This window comes from Heteronotia binoei, chromosome 7 (assembly GCF_032191835.1).
Source record: "Heteronotia binoei isolate CCM8104 ecotype False Entrance Well chromosome 7, APGP_CSIRO_Hbin_v1, whole genome shotgun sequence".
Lineage (NCBI taxonomy): Eukaryota > Metazoa > Chordata > Lepidosauria > Squamata > Gekkonidae > Heteronotia > Heteronotia binoei.
In genome coordinates this window covers 71887818-71901320 of record NC_083229.1, presented here as the reverse complement: position 1 = coordinate 71901320, position 13503 = coordinate 71887818, and the positions used below count along the sequence as shown (strand labels likewise).

The 13503-nt window shown below is 40.8% G+C and overlaps 1 protein-coding gene across 1 annotated transcript in view; it reads left to right on the top strand.

Moving 5' to 3' along the window:
- MAPRE2 (microtubule associated protein RP/EB family member 2) overlaps positions 1 to 13503 on the top strand; it is a 138227-nt gene that overhangs the window by 17533 nt on the left and 107191 nt on the right. Inside the window, exon 2 of the mRNA XM_060243834.1 lies at positions 11869 to 11933. The gene's annotated coding sequence lies outside the window, so the exon portion shown is untranslated. The remainder of the gene's footprint in view (positions 1 to 11868; positions 11934 to 13503) is intronic.

The following is a 13503-nucleotide window of genomic DNA, read 5'->3' as shown; positions in this document are numbered from 1 at the left end:
AGCAGAGTCCTTCTTTGCTGCAGGAGGAAAAAACCCACTTCCCAACAACATTGGATTTGGGGCAAATGACCCATATGGAGAAAGCCAAAGATAGGCACAGTGGAACACACTACTATCCTTATTTTGTATTTTAGTAACTTGTAAAACCTTATAATTACACAGAAGTGGAATACTGCAGATTAACTGATGTCTTCCTTTCCTTGGAGGAGAAGGATTTGTTGCCAAGCAGCCACAGTTTCCAGAACCACCCTCCCCCCCAAATAAAACTTGTATGGGACTATAATAGACTCTGCTCAGACTAACACAAGATTGGCATCTATGCCAAGCTACCCAAGGGCACTTGGCCCTTATGAATTGTCATAGCACTGAGCCAGGCCAGGCTCATAGCACCTCTTGCTTGGACTGCTATACTGTGGGTAGCTTTTGCCCACAGAACCACAAAGACTTCGGACCATGCTTCATCCCTCAACTGCCCAGCCATCCTGTTGCAGGTGATTGCTGCCATATCTTCACTGAGGCAAGAATAGCAGCCTTAGGAGAAGCCATGTTCCTGAAGCATTTAAAAACAACACATTATTTTCCTATGGAAGCCATGAAGAAACTCTGCCTTCACCACATGCTCCTTGCATCAGCTGTGGTTATGCAGATGTTGGCTGCCTAAGTCAGAGAGAGACAAAAGAATTGATGGAAGAAGCCCATAACAATTATTAGCTATGGACAAAGAAGCCTCCCTGGTCCCATTCAGCCATTGACTCTGTCAAAAGAACATAATGGGACTTATCTCTTTAGCTTCCAGCTATCAAACCAGATCATACTACTCATCATCTCCTTTCTGATCCCTTTTTGTTTACCCAATAGTCCCCAAGAGGTGTCACAATTAAACCCATCAGACCCTAAATTGCCTAACATAGTTTACACTGAATGGCAGAAGGATCTGCCTTAAGTAACCAAATTTGTAACATGAGGCAGGATCCTGGGTTGGGATTTCCTGACAGATTTCAGGTTCCCAGGAAATCTGAGTCCTCCAATGACTTGCTAGCACTATATTTCCTGCTAATAGAAGTAATGAAACCAGTTCTTTTCTTCAGCACAAAGAGAGTGATAACCGGTTCTCTGAGTGATCATACACTTAAAGAAAACTATGCTGCTCCTACAGGCTCCTGCAGATTTGAAGGCACACACACCTTCCAAAAAGGAAGAAGTTCCCAAGCTGCTTCTAACCTTCCAACCTGGAAAGGCACATGGTGGCTGTTGGGGCTGGGGTTTTCCCTGCTAGCCAGCTGGCTGGTGGAGGGGAGGAGCTTCCAAAACTGGGACCTGGGAACTGGCAAGCATACTGTTGTATATGTGATCAGAATTGTGGCTATGGAGTTCTTGCCTGGCTCATTGGGCTTGTAGGACTGAGCTTGGGGCTCAGGAACAATAGGCAGCAGGATCCAAATCCCTGCTGCCCTTCTCCAATCATGAGCTCCCTGCTGGTTTGAATGGTCCAATAGCATGCTAGCGCGGGAACTTTGAGTGTATATACTATTGGCCACGTTGGCCCAGTGTATATACAGTTGGCTGAGTGCAGCGCTATACTATGCTATATCTCATAAAAGAGCTATGATCACTACCACCTCACCTCATCATTGCATGGAAGCCACTATATTATAGTGGCAATGAAGATGGGATCCTGGTAAGCAAGTTCAGCAGCAACTGGCACCGCACCGTGCACCACAGCCTCTACATCCAGCTGCACGCACCGCATCACCAGCGCTGACAATGGCTGCTACGCCAGGAACGATTCCAGAATTCAACATGGCCAGTCGAAAGCGATGGGAGACATGGCTGGAGTGACTGGAGAACTTCATCCACTACCACAAGGTCGAGAGGGCCAAGAAGAAATCGCTACTGCTCAGCTCTTGCGGCATGAACACCCTGGAGCTGGTGCAGGGTCTAATGGCGTCCATCACCCTCAAGGAAACTACTTTCGATAACATTACCTCCACCCTCACAACCCACTTCACACTGCAGCCAACGGACCTGTCCTACCGCTTTGATTTCTCCAAACGCGGCCAACGGCCCAACAAGTCTGTGGGAGACTTCATCATGGCCCTATGCTGATTGTTGCTCCGCTGCGACATTCCCCAGCTGGACGAGGCTCTAAGGGACCGGTTCATCTTCGGGTTGCTTAGTAGTCTTACTGAATTTACATGGCAAAACATCTTTATAATTATTTGCTTTATTGTTGAAATAAAACAAATTTCAGTTTAGTCTAAATTCCCCTTAACTGAGCCACTGTTATGTTTGTAATTCTTTTAAGTGATACGTTCCCTCCAGATTCCAGTCTGTATAACTGGTTGTGATCGTTGATATTCACTGCTTATGCTCTTAATGTCAAATATTTCAGTAAGTGTAAAAGTGATAAGCTCTGGCTGACAGCCTGGTACTGTATTTCAGGTCTATGTGTATTTCATGTCTGTGTTTCATTATCTAGTCAAATTTTCAAAATGCATGTAAAATTTGTATGCATTTTTAGTTAGATGACACACTACAGATTCTTTGTAAAACTGCATTCTGAAGTTAGATGGACCTACTTTTTAAGGGGTTTGTTGAACTTTTGTTGCCTTAGAACAGCAGTCTTCCATTGGCAAATGAATGTGGTAAAAAGAAGAAGACAGTGTTCTTCTGTGACAAGTTGCAGAATGATAGGAGCTAAAACACTGATGATTCTTGGCATTCAGAAATGTTTGGCCAAATGATGGCACAGGTATTACTTCCTTCTGCTTGAAATAAACTATTGGTTAGTGGAATTACCTTTTGTCCCTGGAAATAAATCCCGCTGAATTAGATGGAGTATTGCTCCATTAGAAAGCAGTCCATTCCCTCATATGTGCCAGTATGTTGAACAGCATTATTTTAAATATAGAACTTTATTTAAAAAATAGTTATAATTTATTGCTATATTTTACTGCCGTGCTTTATCAGTAAATGCATTGTGCTTAGTTGTAAAGCTCCATTTAGTACTACTGAAAATCAGTGGCTGTAGGCAAGTTGTCAAGAGCAATTTCTTATCTGTAAAATGGGGCTAGTTACTTTACCCACAACCAAATTGTTGATTTAAATCTAAGCAGATTAATTATTGAGAGTAGCATACTTCTCAAAAACAGAAACCTATTAATGCGTTCTCTTCCCTACCCACCAAACATATTCACAGGCTTCCTGATGGAAATCTGTTAATACTTAATTGTGGGTTTGGCAGTGTTTTTATAAAAGTCATGTTTTTATACCATTGGCAGTAAAATAGGCTAGATCTTGTAAGTGATTTTTGTTTAGTTTTCTGTGTCCAGAACCCAGATGGAAAAATAGACCTATATGAAAACTTCCAAATTATATGAACCTATATGAACACTTCCAAATTAGCAGTCTATCTCCTTTGCTTTACAGCAGAACAGCCATGTTTCAAGTAATTGAAAATCAGGATGTTTCAGTTATTTAAAATCATTGGTCCCTACCCATACTTCATTGTGAAATACAGCTACAATCACAGAAGTAGTTGTCCCTATATAAACAATTTTGTTTATATTTTTCATTTTTTATGAAGTTGTGTGCCTAAATATATATTCATGTCATATAGAAAATAAGCCACCTTGAGCAGGTTCTCTAGAGAGGTGGTATAATCTCCCCCCCCCAAAAAAAACCAAAAACAAATAAGCACTGTTATAGAGCTTCAGAGCAAGGGATGTGATTTTTAAAAATGATTGTTTACATCTGGATAGATTATTGAAACAAAAAAGATTTGAAGGCAAGATTCTTCCATATTGCTATTTCAGGAAATTCAGTTAAATAATCCTCTGACTACTTGTGACTTTGGACTGATCTTGAACTGACTTTCTTGTGACTAAAATACATTTAAGGGTGTTGACACAAGATGTTTGTTAGTAAATTACTATGGAGGATTTATTCAGTGAAGTTCCGATAGGCAAAATAGTAACTTCTCTAAACCAGTAGTGTAATCTGGAAAAATCATTGATAGGTCCGCCCAAACCTGATACAGTTACAAAAGACCATTTCCTGTAATACCAGAACCATTGGGTAAAAAATTTGTCTTGCTTACTGTATTGCCTTCCCATTGTTGTGCTGAAATACCAAAGAAGATTTATGGTGTATTATCTGATATTTCAAGGCTCTGTATTCCTGTTGATATCATCACTTACCCATGAAAGCTTTGGAGCTGACTTTAGATAGTATGATAGATATTTTTGACAGTGGCTCCCATGGCCTTGAGTGAATTCTATAGATCTTGGTCAGGTTAGGTTCTGCATGCACTTAACTCACCATGAAATCAATTGAAGAAGGCTCAGCTGAGAGCGGTTGAAATGAATGCTTGTCAGAATCAATGGGGATGAAAAGCAGCTTCTATGGCACTAAAGATTAAGGTCCTTACAAATACTGTCCATGAGTTCCATGGTGCTAAAATTCCCTGACAATCTGTTTTCTTTAGTGAATAGTTTCTTCTTTTGTTGATGGATGTATTTGCTCAGTTAATAATTAATAGTTTAATAGTTACGCTCAGATACTAACAGATACTAGGTAATCTCTGCTGGCATGGAATTTTCATGTAAAATTCCAATTTAGTAGGGTACACAACACAACACAACATGTTCCATACACATCGGGATGTCAACTAGACATGGCCTATTCATATTTTTTAAATTGTGCGAATTCACCCATCATTAATATCCTGCATAATAAGATAAAACCAGCTTGGAGGTGTTTAATAATAGTTCTGACATGGGACCTGTTGTTCTTGTGGCAAGTGTGAAAACAAAGTTCAGCATGTTAGTTTTGTGGACTGATACATCTTTTGGATTTAGTAAACTGAGTTTTATGGAGCCCTCTGTCTCCTCTTCTCTGCATGTCCTTTTATTAATAGTAATCAATTACACTAATTTTTAGCACTTATGTCCTGGAAGTTTAAATTTACACCTCTTTGTCATGTGTGTAAGTGTTGGAGAAAGAGTGCTGGCAAGCTCTCAATATGAGTAGGAGTTTCAGAAAAACTTGACAGCTTCCATTTAGAAGCAATCAAATTGTGTGTTGAAGCAAACAGAAACTGCACACAGGCAAATGGGAGAAAGAAATTTGCAGTCCACTTGATGCATTTCCAGATGTTGCCATACAAAAGCAAAGCATTGCTTCACTGGGAGCTTGAGAGATCACCACCACTGAGAGCCAAGTTGTTTATAAGAAACAAGTATATACCTGGTCACAACAAATAAAGGAGCATATAGACATGCCCAGTACTTAAATGCTGGATATATGTATTGGGATATTTGGTTGATTTAGCAGAGGCAACTATACATTTATTCAAGTAGATCCAGTTCCCATTCAGGTTGCAGTCGAAAGGAGAGAGAGAAGCCTAATCTAAAGGGTACTTTCCTTAACACAAATGGCCAGCTTGTTCAGCATCATTTGTGTGGCAGTATGGCAGATCTTGGAGGATGGTGGAAGACAGGAGGGCCTGGCATGACTTGGTCCATGGGGTCGCAAAGAGTCTGACTCAACTGTGCGACTGAACAACAACAAAATGAGGGCATTGTATCTACAGGAAAGACCTGCAGAGACATGTGTCTCCATGGAAGGCCACATAGAGAAAAGAGAGGACAAAAGAAGAGAGAGGAGGGATCCAAGGGCAGCTCCCAAGTTAAAAAAAAAAAAAGCATCCCATTCAAGGAGAAAACACCTATACACGTTTATGTAGCATCCCCCAAAGTCCAGGCACACTGAGTTGCTCACTCCAACAATTTCTAATCACCGAGGTGTAGTGCAGGGCCAGATGCTACATTGTTCACGAAACAGCACTGCTGTTGTGTTTGTACTAATGCTGACAAGTAATGGTTCTGCTGCTTTGGGCTTTTTGTAGGGCTCAGTCTCTGTAAGCTCTGAGCACAGTGGATATACTTATCCCCTCCCTCTACATCTGATCTGATGTTGTCTAAAAAGAATAGGCTGTGCACAGTCCGTAGAGAGCAATGTTGGCGTGTGAAATCCTGCAAAGCAATATACCATTTTTTCTTTGCTGAACACACTATTTATTTGTCCTTTGTGAATGCTGGCCAAGTAAGTGATTCTTAAACTTTGTGGACAACTATTTTGATTTGCTTCTACAGTGGGGACCACCATTTTCCCTATTAACTTTGAGATAATGAAATGGAAACTTCTTGCCTGACTGGAGGAGGAAGCAGTGCATCTGATCAAGTACAAAATGTATTTTCTTTTTCTGCTGTCACCTCTTCCAGCTTCTGTGTCTATAGAACAAGATGCCTAGCTTTAAGGCAGACTGAAATTCATGTATTAATCATTTTGCAGTTTTTTAAAAATTGCAGTTGTTTACAAAAATGCCTGGAATAAGAATTTAGTTTACATAGTTTATTGATATTCCCACTTTTTTACAAAGCACACAGGACTACATACAAACAAAAGCAAAAATATAAACAGAATGCCCACCACAACGAAAAATTACAAGGTTTCAAATTCCAACAAACCTTCTCCAATAGAGCCAGTGTGTAAAAATCAATAAAAGCAGCAATATAGAGTAAAAGCAGTAAAAATCAATAAAAGCAGCAAAACCTTCCCAAGGGATTAGAAGCATAACAGAACTACAGAGAGGAACATTTAAAAAGTGCTGCCAAGAAAGGAAATAAGAAACAGCAAGTGGATTGGACAATACAGTCATAAAATTGCATTCAGCCCTTATTATGATTTCACTCTCCCTCACAGGATTTCCCTTTATATTGCTCCTAGCTGAGCAGCCTCTTTTCTTCTTTGGTCCATTCTGCATACACATCTTCTGATTTTCACTAAAGTCCAGCCAGTTGGGGTTTGCTTCGAATGTTGTGCCTGCATTCTACATCTTTCGCTCCGATTTCTATCGAAAATTGTGATGTATATATTCTACATATCAATGAGAAAACCTGGGTAGTGTTCTGGGATTGGTTTCTCCTGATTGGTTAGTTTCACACTGGGCGTGCCTTTTGAAATAGGAGATTTTTCCATCTGAATTTACTGTGGGATCGCCATTACTGTCCCCCGCCCCCCACTTATCAGTAGTCAAGGAGTTTGCTGGAGGAAAAAAACACACTGGCAGACACAGCTTTAAGAATTTAGGGAGAGAGGGGGGAGGTGGAGACCTCAGTGCTTTGCAGCCTGAGTTGCTGCCATTGTTACTTAGAATTGAGATGACAAAAGGCGAAGAGACGTTGAGATGGACCAGACTTTTTTTTTAAAGGCTGCTACTGAACAGGGAATTACCTTTACCTTTTTACTGCCACAAAATAGGTTCCTGCAGCATTAGTTTCACATTTGAAATTTTTGTGGTCAGAGTCAATTTAAAAGGAAACTTTTTTTTTTCAAATACAAAATTGCCCCAAAAAAAGAATCAAACTTGTTGCCCTGGCTCAGCATCTTAACCATCCAAGCAAATGAGTCAGACAAAGGCAATTACTTCCCTAATCTCCTACTTCAAAAAAACATGCATAGTGTGAAACTGACCAATAAGAACAGACCAATTAGCCTGCCAGGGTAGAGGGATGGGGAAAGTCCGAGGAAATGTTTTTACTTTAAAAGACTTGGAAGCGAATTAAGAGGAGGGAGGGAAATACTACTTTGAAAAACCACTTTTGAAAACTATGGAGATACAGTGGAGTGACAGCAGAATGCTGCGGAAAGGATGTGGAAGGAATTTCAGGTATAGACATCAAGCTGATAGGTTGGTAGTTACCTGGATCCTGCTTTTTCTCCTCCTTGAAGATGGGGACATTTGCCCACCTCCAAACTTCTGGTACCTCACCTGGTCTCCCAGAATTATCAAAAATAATAGAGGCTCAGAAATTACATCCACAAGTTCTTTTAGTACCCAGGGCCGGTGACAGGGTTTCTGGCACCCTAGGCCCCCAGTCCTCACTTGTAGTGGTGAGGGCAAGCGTTATGGTGGCAGGCGGTGTGGCACGGAGCATTTCCACTGCCACTCCACTGCCACTCAGCCTTCCTAGCATAGACCTGGGTGTCAAGTCGGCAGATTCAATAACGAGTCGTTGTTGATACAAAGAAACTACTTTATTGATACTGATACTTGAGGCTAAGCCAGCATTGAAAGACTAAAGAATAACCTGTAGATACATTGCATATATGGGACACTTCAAAGGGATCCCTAAGGGGGGAGGATTATGCAGGGCACATTCACACATTGATGTTACCAATTCATTCTCAGGCTTGCATGGCCTTGATCGTAGTGGGCTCCTGACTCCCTTCGGAGAGCCAGGCCTGAGAAGACACAGATAAGACTTCCACATCTTTCCATTTCAAAGCAAGGACACTCACTACAGTAAGGGAGGGGTAGGGAAGGTACGAGCTAGCAGCATTTGAATATACTTTGGTTCTACCCAGAATGCTCTCTGACTGAGCCAGAGTTACAGACAGACTTGACTCTGGGAAGGCTGAGCAGGGGTGATGTGTGCACTCGGAGGTGCTCGGAGCCTGGCTTTGAGCACCTCTGAGTGCACCTGCTGCCGTTGAAGCCCCTTCCTCCCCTCTGCTGTCTGTCCACAGGTAGGCAGTGAGGCAGAGGAGGGCGGTGGAGAGGTGGGTGGCAAGGGCGAGCATGGTGGGGGTGGGAAAGGGGCACCAGAGGCAGCGGGATGTGCATGGAGACGGGAAGGGTAGCGTTCTAGGACACGCTGGCCCTGTTAGTACCCTTAGATGCAATTCATCTGGCCCTGAGGACTTAGTTTCATTTAAAGAAACTAGGTGTTTCTGTACTACCCCATGCTGATCCTAGGCTGCAACTCTCTTCCCTCATTATATGTTACGTTTTTTTCATGTTGAGCACCTTTTCCCTCACAAGAGACGACTGAAAAGTAGAAATTGAGCGGTTATGCCCTTTCTTCATCAACTGTTACAATTTAACTTTCTTGTCTTTGCAAGGGGCTTACCATGTTCTTGCTCTTTTTCTTACTTTGTACATAAAAAAGAACCCTTTTTGTTGTTTTTAGCGTCTCTCACTAGCCTAAGCTCATTCTGAGCTTTAGCTTTCCTAACTCTTTCTCTACAAGTTCTGATTGTTCATATTCACCTTTGGTTATAAGCACCTCCTTCCAGGAAATGAGTCAGTTTTTATTTCTCTAGTCCTTAGAGAGCTGTTTATGGAGCCACCTTGACTTCTTTGGGCTCCTTCAGTTTTCTTTTTCATAGGAATAATTTGTGATTGTGCCTTCAATATTTTGCCACCCTTCCTGAACTCCCTTTTTCTTAAGTATTTCTGACCATGGGATTTTACCCAGCATAACTCTAAGTTTGTTAAAATTTGCTTTCCTGAAGTCAAATCTATATGTCTGACTATGTTCGGCTTTTCTTTTCCCCGAGACTGTAAATTCCAAAATCATATGATCACTACTACTCAGGGTGCCCACTACTTCCACTTCATCAACCAGTTCTTCGTGTTGGTGAGAATCAAGTCCAAGATAGCAGATCCCCAGGGCTAGCCCTAGACTGTCTGGCACCTTAGGCAAGGCTAATTCCTAGTGCCCCCCCAATAATGTCACTGAGTCACATGGGGGGTGCACAATTAGGAGCCCCAAGAAGGCCGGCGCCCTAGGCAATCATCTAGTTTGACTAGTGGAAGGTCGGCTCTGCAGATTCCCTTGCTTCCTTCTCTGCTTTCTGGAAAAAGAAATTGCCAGCAAGACAAGTCAGAAATTCATTTGACCTTTCATTTTTAGCAGAATTGAATTGGACTTCCAACATATGTCTGGGTAATTGAAATCTCCCATGACCACTGTGTCCCTTTTCTTTGAGAACTTTGCTATCTATTATCCATCTCTTTGAGAATTTTGCAATCTTTGCATCTTGATTAATTTGCACCAGAAGTAATGGTGCCTCAGGTCCCCAACAGTTTAGTCCCCTGCCAGTTGCAAGCTTCATGCTAGCAACCCTAGTTATGATATGTCCAGTGTTCCCTGTAAGCTGAGCTACCTCACAGATTTTTTGCCTCCAACTCACACATTTTTGTCTTAGCTCAGGAAGGATGACCCCAGAGCACAGTAATTTATGCAGTAAAGGTAGTCCCCTGTGCAAGCACCAGTCGTTTTCGACTCTGGGGTGACATTGCTTTCACAATGTTTTCACGGCAGACTTTTTACGGGGTGGTTAGCCATTGCCTTCTCCAGTCATCTACACTTTCCCCCCAGCAAGCTCATTTTACCGACCTCGGAAGGATGGAAGGCTGAGTCAACCTGAGCCAGCTACCTGAACCAGCTTCTGCTGGGATCGAACTCAGGTCGAGAGCAGAGGGCTCTGGCTGCAGTACTGCAGCTTTACCACTCTGCACCATGGGGCTCTTTTTAATTTATGCAGTAGCTCACAACTTTAATAACAGTAGCTCACAAAGTGGAATTTTTGCTCATAAGAATTTGCAGCTTAGAGGGAACACTGGATATGTCCATGAGGTTGCCAGCTCTTTAAATAATAAGCTGATAAAGCTGTCTATTGAACTAAGAGATACACTAAGGGGGGTGGTTGGGAAGGAGGGAAAACCACCTTGCTTTATGCTTTTCCAGCAGTTGGCTCTAAAGCAACAAAGCTGGCCAGGCAGATTATTTTTCTGATTGGTTGTCTACTAGGTTTGCCATCTGCCCTCTCATGGTGAGTAAACCTACATCCTCAAAAAATTGAGAAGTTGAAGAAAAAAATGGCTAGAAAATGTCCTTAAGTTTAATGCTCTTAGAATTTTCCCAGGATTGGGGGAACTTCCTGGATCATTGCCTGGAAGTGACATCACATCCCCCTAAAACTCCACCCTCCCAGGCACCCCACTCAAAATCTCCTGGTATTTGCCAAGGCAGTGCTGACTACCCTATTGCCAACTCAGTCAAAAGGGATGGATGAATCTTGTGAGTGGGGTTTAAGACTTGCTACCATTTTGTTCCCATTATGCCCTCCCCCAGTGTATCACCTAAATTTGGAAGTTGAACCAAATGTTGGTTTTTCTGTGATTTATATTTGTATCCAAGGCTTTTTTTTTTCTGGGGGAATGCAGAGGAACGGAATTCCAGGACCTCTTTGTGGAAACAAAATTCTCAAAAAATGTGTTTCTCCTTCATTTCCCTCTTGAGAATTCGGCACGTTTTTCCCCAGGAAAAACAGCCCTGTTTGTATCCCCCACCCTCGCCTATGGGTTCACATTTCCTTATGTGAATTTCATTAATTTATTATTTGTAGGCATTTTATGCTTATGAAACTAATCGGTATTCATTTTGGAAAGAAGAATTAAAACAATGTGACTTTGGTTAAACATTTCTGGGAAGTTTTTTTTTTTGTTGTTGTGGGGGGAGGAGAACAGGGGTGATTTTTTTACCACATGATGTAACAATTGGACAGATACCCAAATATGTCCTAGGGGTATTTTCATTATCTGAGTAAACTATACAGTGTAAGGATTGCACCATATCCATTTCCCAGGGGCCTGCTCATTGAGATGAGGAGCAGTGAAAAACACTGCTTGAAAATCTGAATGTGATCTCCTTTTAGAGTCTGTGGATTTGCCATAACACAGGGAATGAATATTTTGTGGACAGGCATATGTACCAGTTTGATAGCATGCATTTTCCTGTGTTATAGTACTGTAGTTAAGACAATACTGACTTTGATGGACCGAGGGTCTGATTCAGTATAAGGCAGCTTCATATGTTGTAGTAAAGATTCTTGTTCTTTTACTTTTTTAAACCTAATGGCTGTTTGTTTATGTAAAGACAAAAACAATGTATTACTTGCTAAGTTGTTTTCATGGTTTTTGTGTTGGCCTAAATTTTGCTATGTTCTCTTTTCTAGTACCTATTAATCGCTGCAAGATATAGTCCATTCCAGCTATCGGAGAACGTGTGTGAATGCACAAAGTAAGTTTTGTATTCTTGATGCATTACTGAAGTAGATTCAGAATATACATAAGACTGTATAGGAAAATTAGTTTGTCCACTTTAACACAGAGAAAATTGTAAATTGAAACTAGCTGTATTTACTCATTGCCAAGCACATTAGACCGAACAAGATATAGCTGGTGAGTTGACATAGTGCCTGACCATTATTGACTGATTGTATGAATGTACCGCAGTCAATTGTCACTGTAATGAAGAATTATCACAAACTTTATGTTTTTTGCCATCCAAACAATAGATTCATCTGTAATGATTGGTGCATATGATCTTTTCCTCATTAACTTTTGCTCACAAGTTCTGAATTGAACAATTGCAAAAATTGTGAAATTCTATAAAATAAAAAAGGGAAGCAAATATTTCTGTGTTCCATGGGGGTCTCTCTAATTTCTCAACTTCAGCTATTGTTTCCTCCTTTTGCTAAAAGGATTTGTGATCATCACTACCTACATTGTTTCACATACTTGTCTCTTTTCCCTGGAACAAGCTGAAGAAAAGTGAGCCTAGACAATAATATATATATATATATATTACAATTTACTTTGATACATGAAAGTGCAGACTGAGAAACTAGATCCAGACTAACATGCTTTTAAGTTTTATTTTTCTCCTCTTACGAAATTTGTAGTCAAACCTAACAGTGAAGAAGGATTAAGGAGCAGTTAATATGATTTAGCAATACATCCACAAGGTGGCGATGTTTAGAAAGCCTTTGAAAATGTAAACCTCAAAAGAGATGCTTCTTGCAGGATGAACCATCATAACAATTTCCCCTTTCTTTAGTGTAATATCCTTTCATTAAATCTATATTTAGAGCATTCTAGTGTGCAGTGTGGTTCTGAAATGCATGCAACATGCAAATCTGCTTTATGTAGCAGGTTTTCTTTTACTTTTATGTCCTCTTTCAGGTTGGAGGACTAATGCAAAAACATCCATCAGGGTTGGTACTTTAGAAAAAAGTTACTATTTGCATTCATACTCTGAGTTAAATCATGCTTTGCTGCCTGAATTCTCTGGGAAAAGCTGTCTTTTTTAGATTTAGAGGACTGAGAGAACATTAGTGTGGGTAGTTTTTTCATAATTTCCTCTGGGAATTCAATCCCTGGGATTTCTAATAAAAAAAACTCTATTAGCAGGCATTGGTAAAGACTTGTCTCCGCCTAAGAACCTGTGAGTTGCTGATAGGTGTGATAGATGGACCTGACTCCATATAAGGCACTAAGGCAGTAGAATTGGCAATGCTGTAGTTTACAAGTGAAGTGACAGTTACATATGAATGGGAACATAATGAACAGTCCTTATAGAAACCCACTTAGAACTATACTAAGTGAAAACTCTGTTTTCTGTATCAGTTGTTCTTAGCTCAACAAAACAGTTTCTCAGGGAATATTGTCTGTGCAATTTTTCTTCCTAAAAAATATTCTCTGAGATATTAAACATACTTCATAAATGCTAGCATCATCTTTCAGTACAACACTTCTTCTTCTTCTTCCCCCACCCCAAAAAATCATTAACAGAACTTTTATTTAGGGCT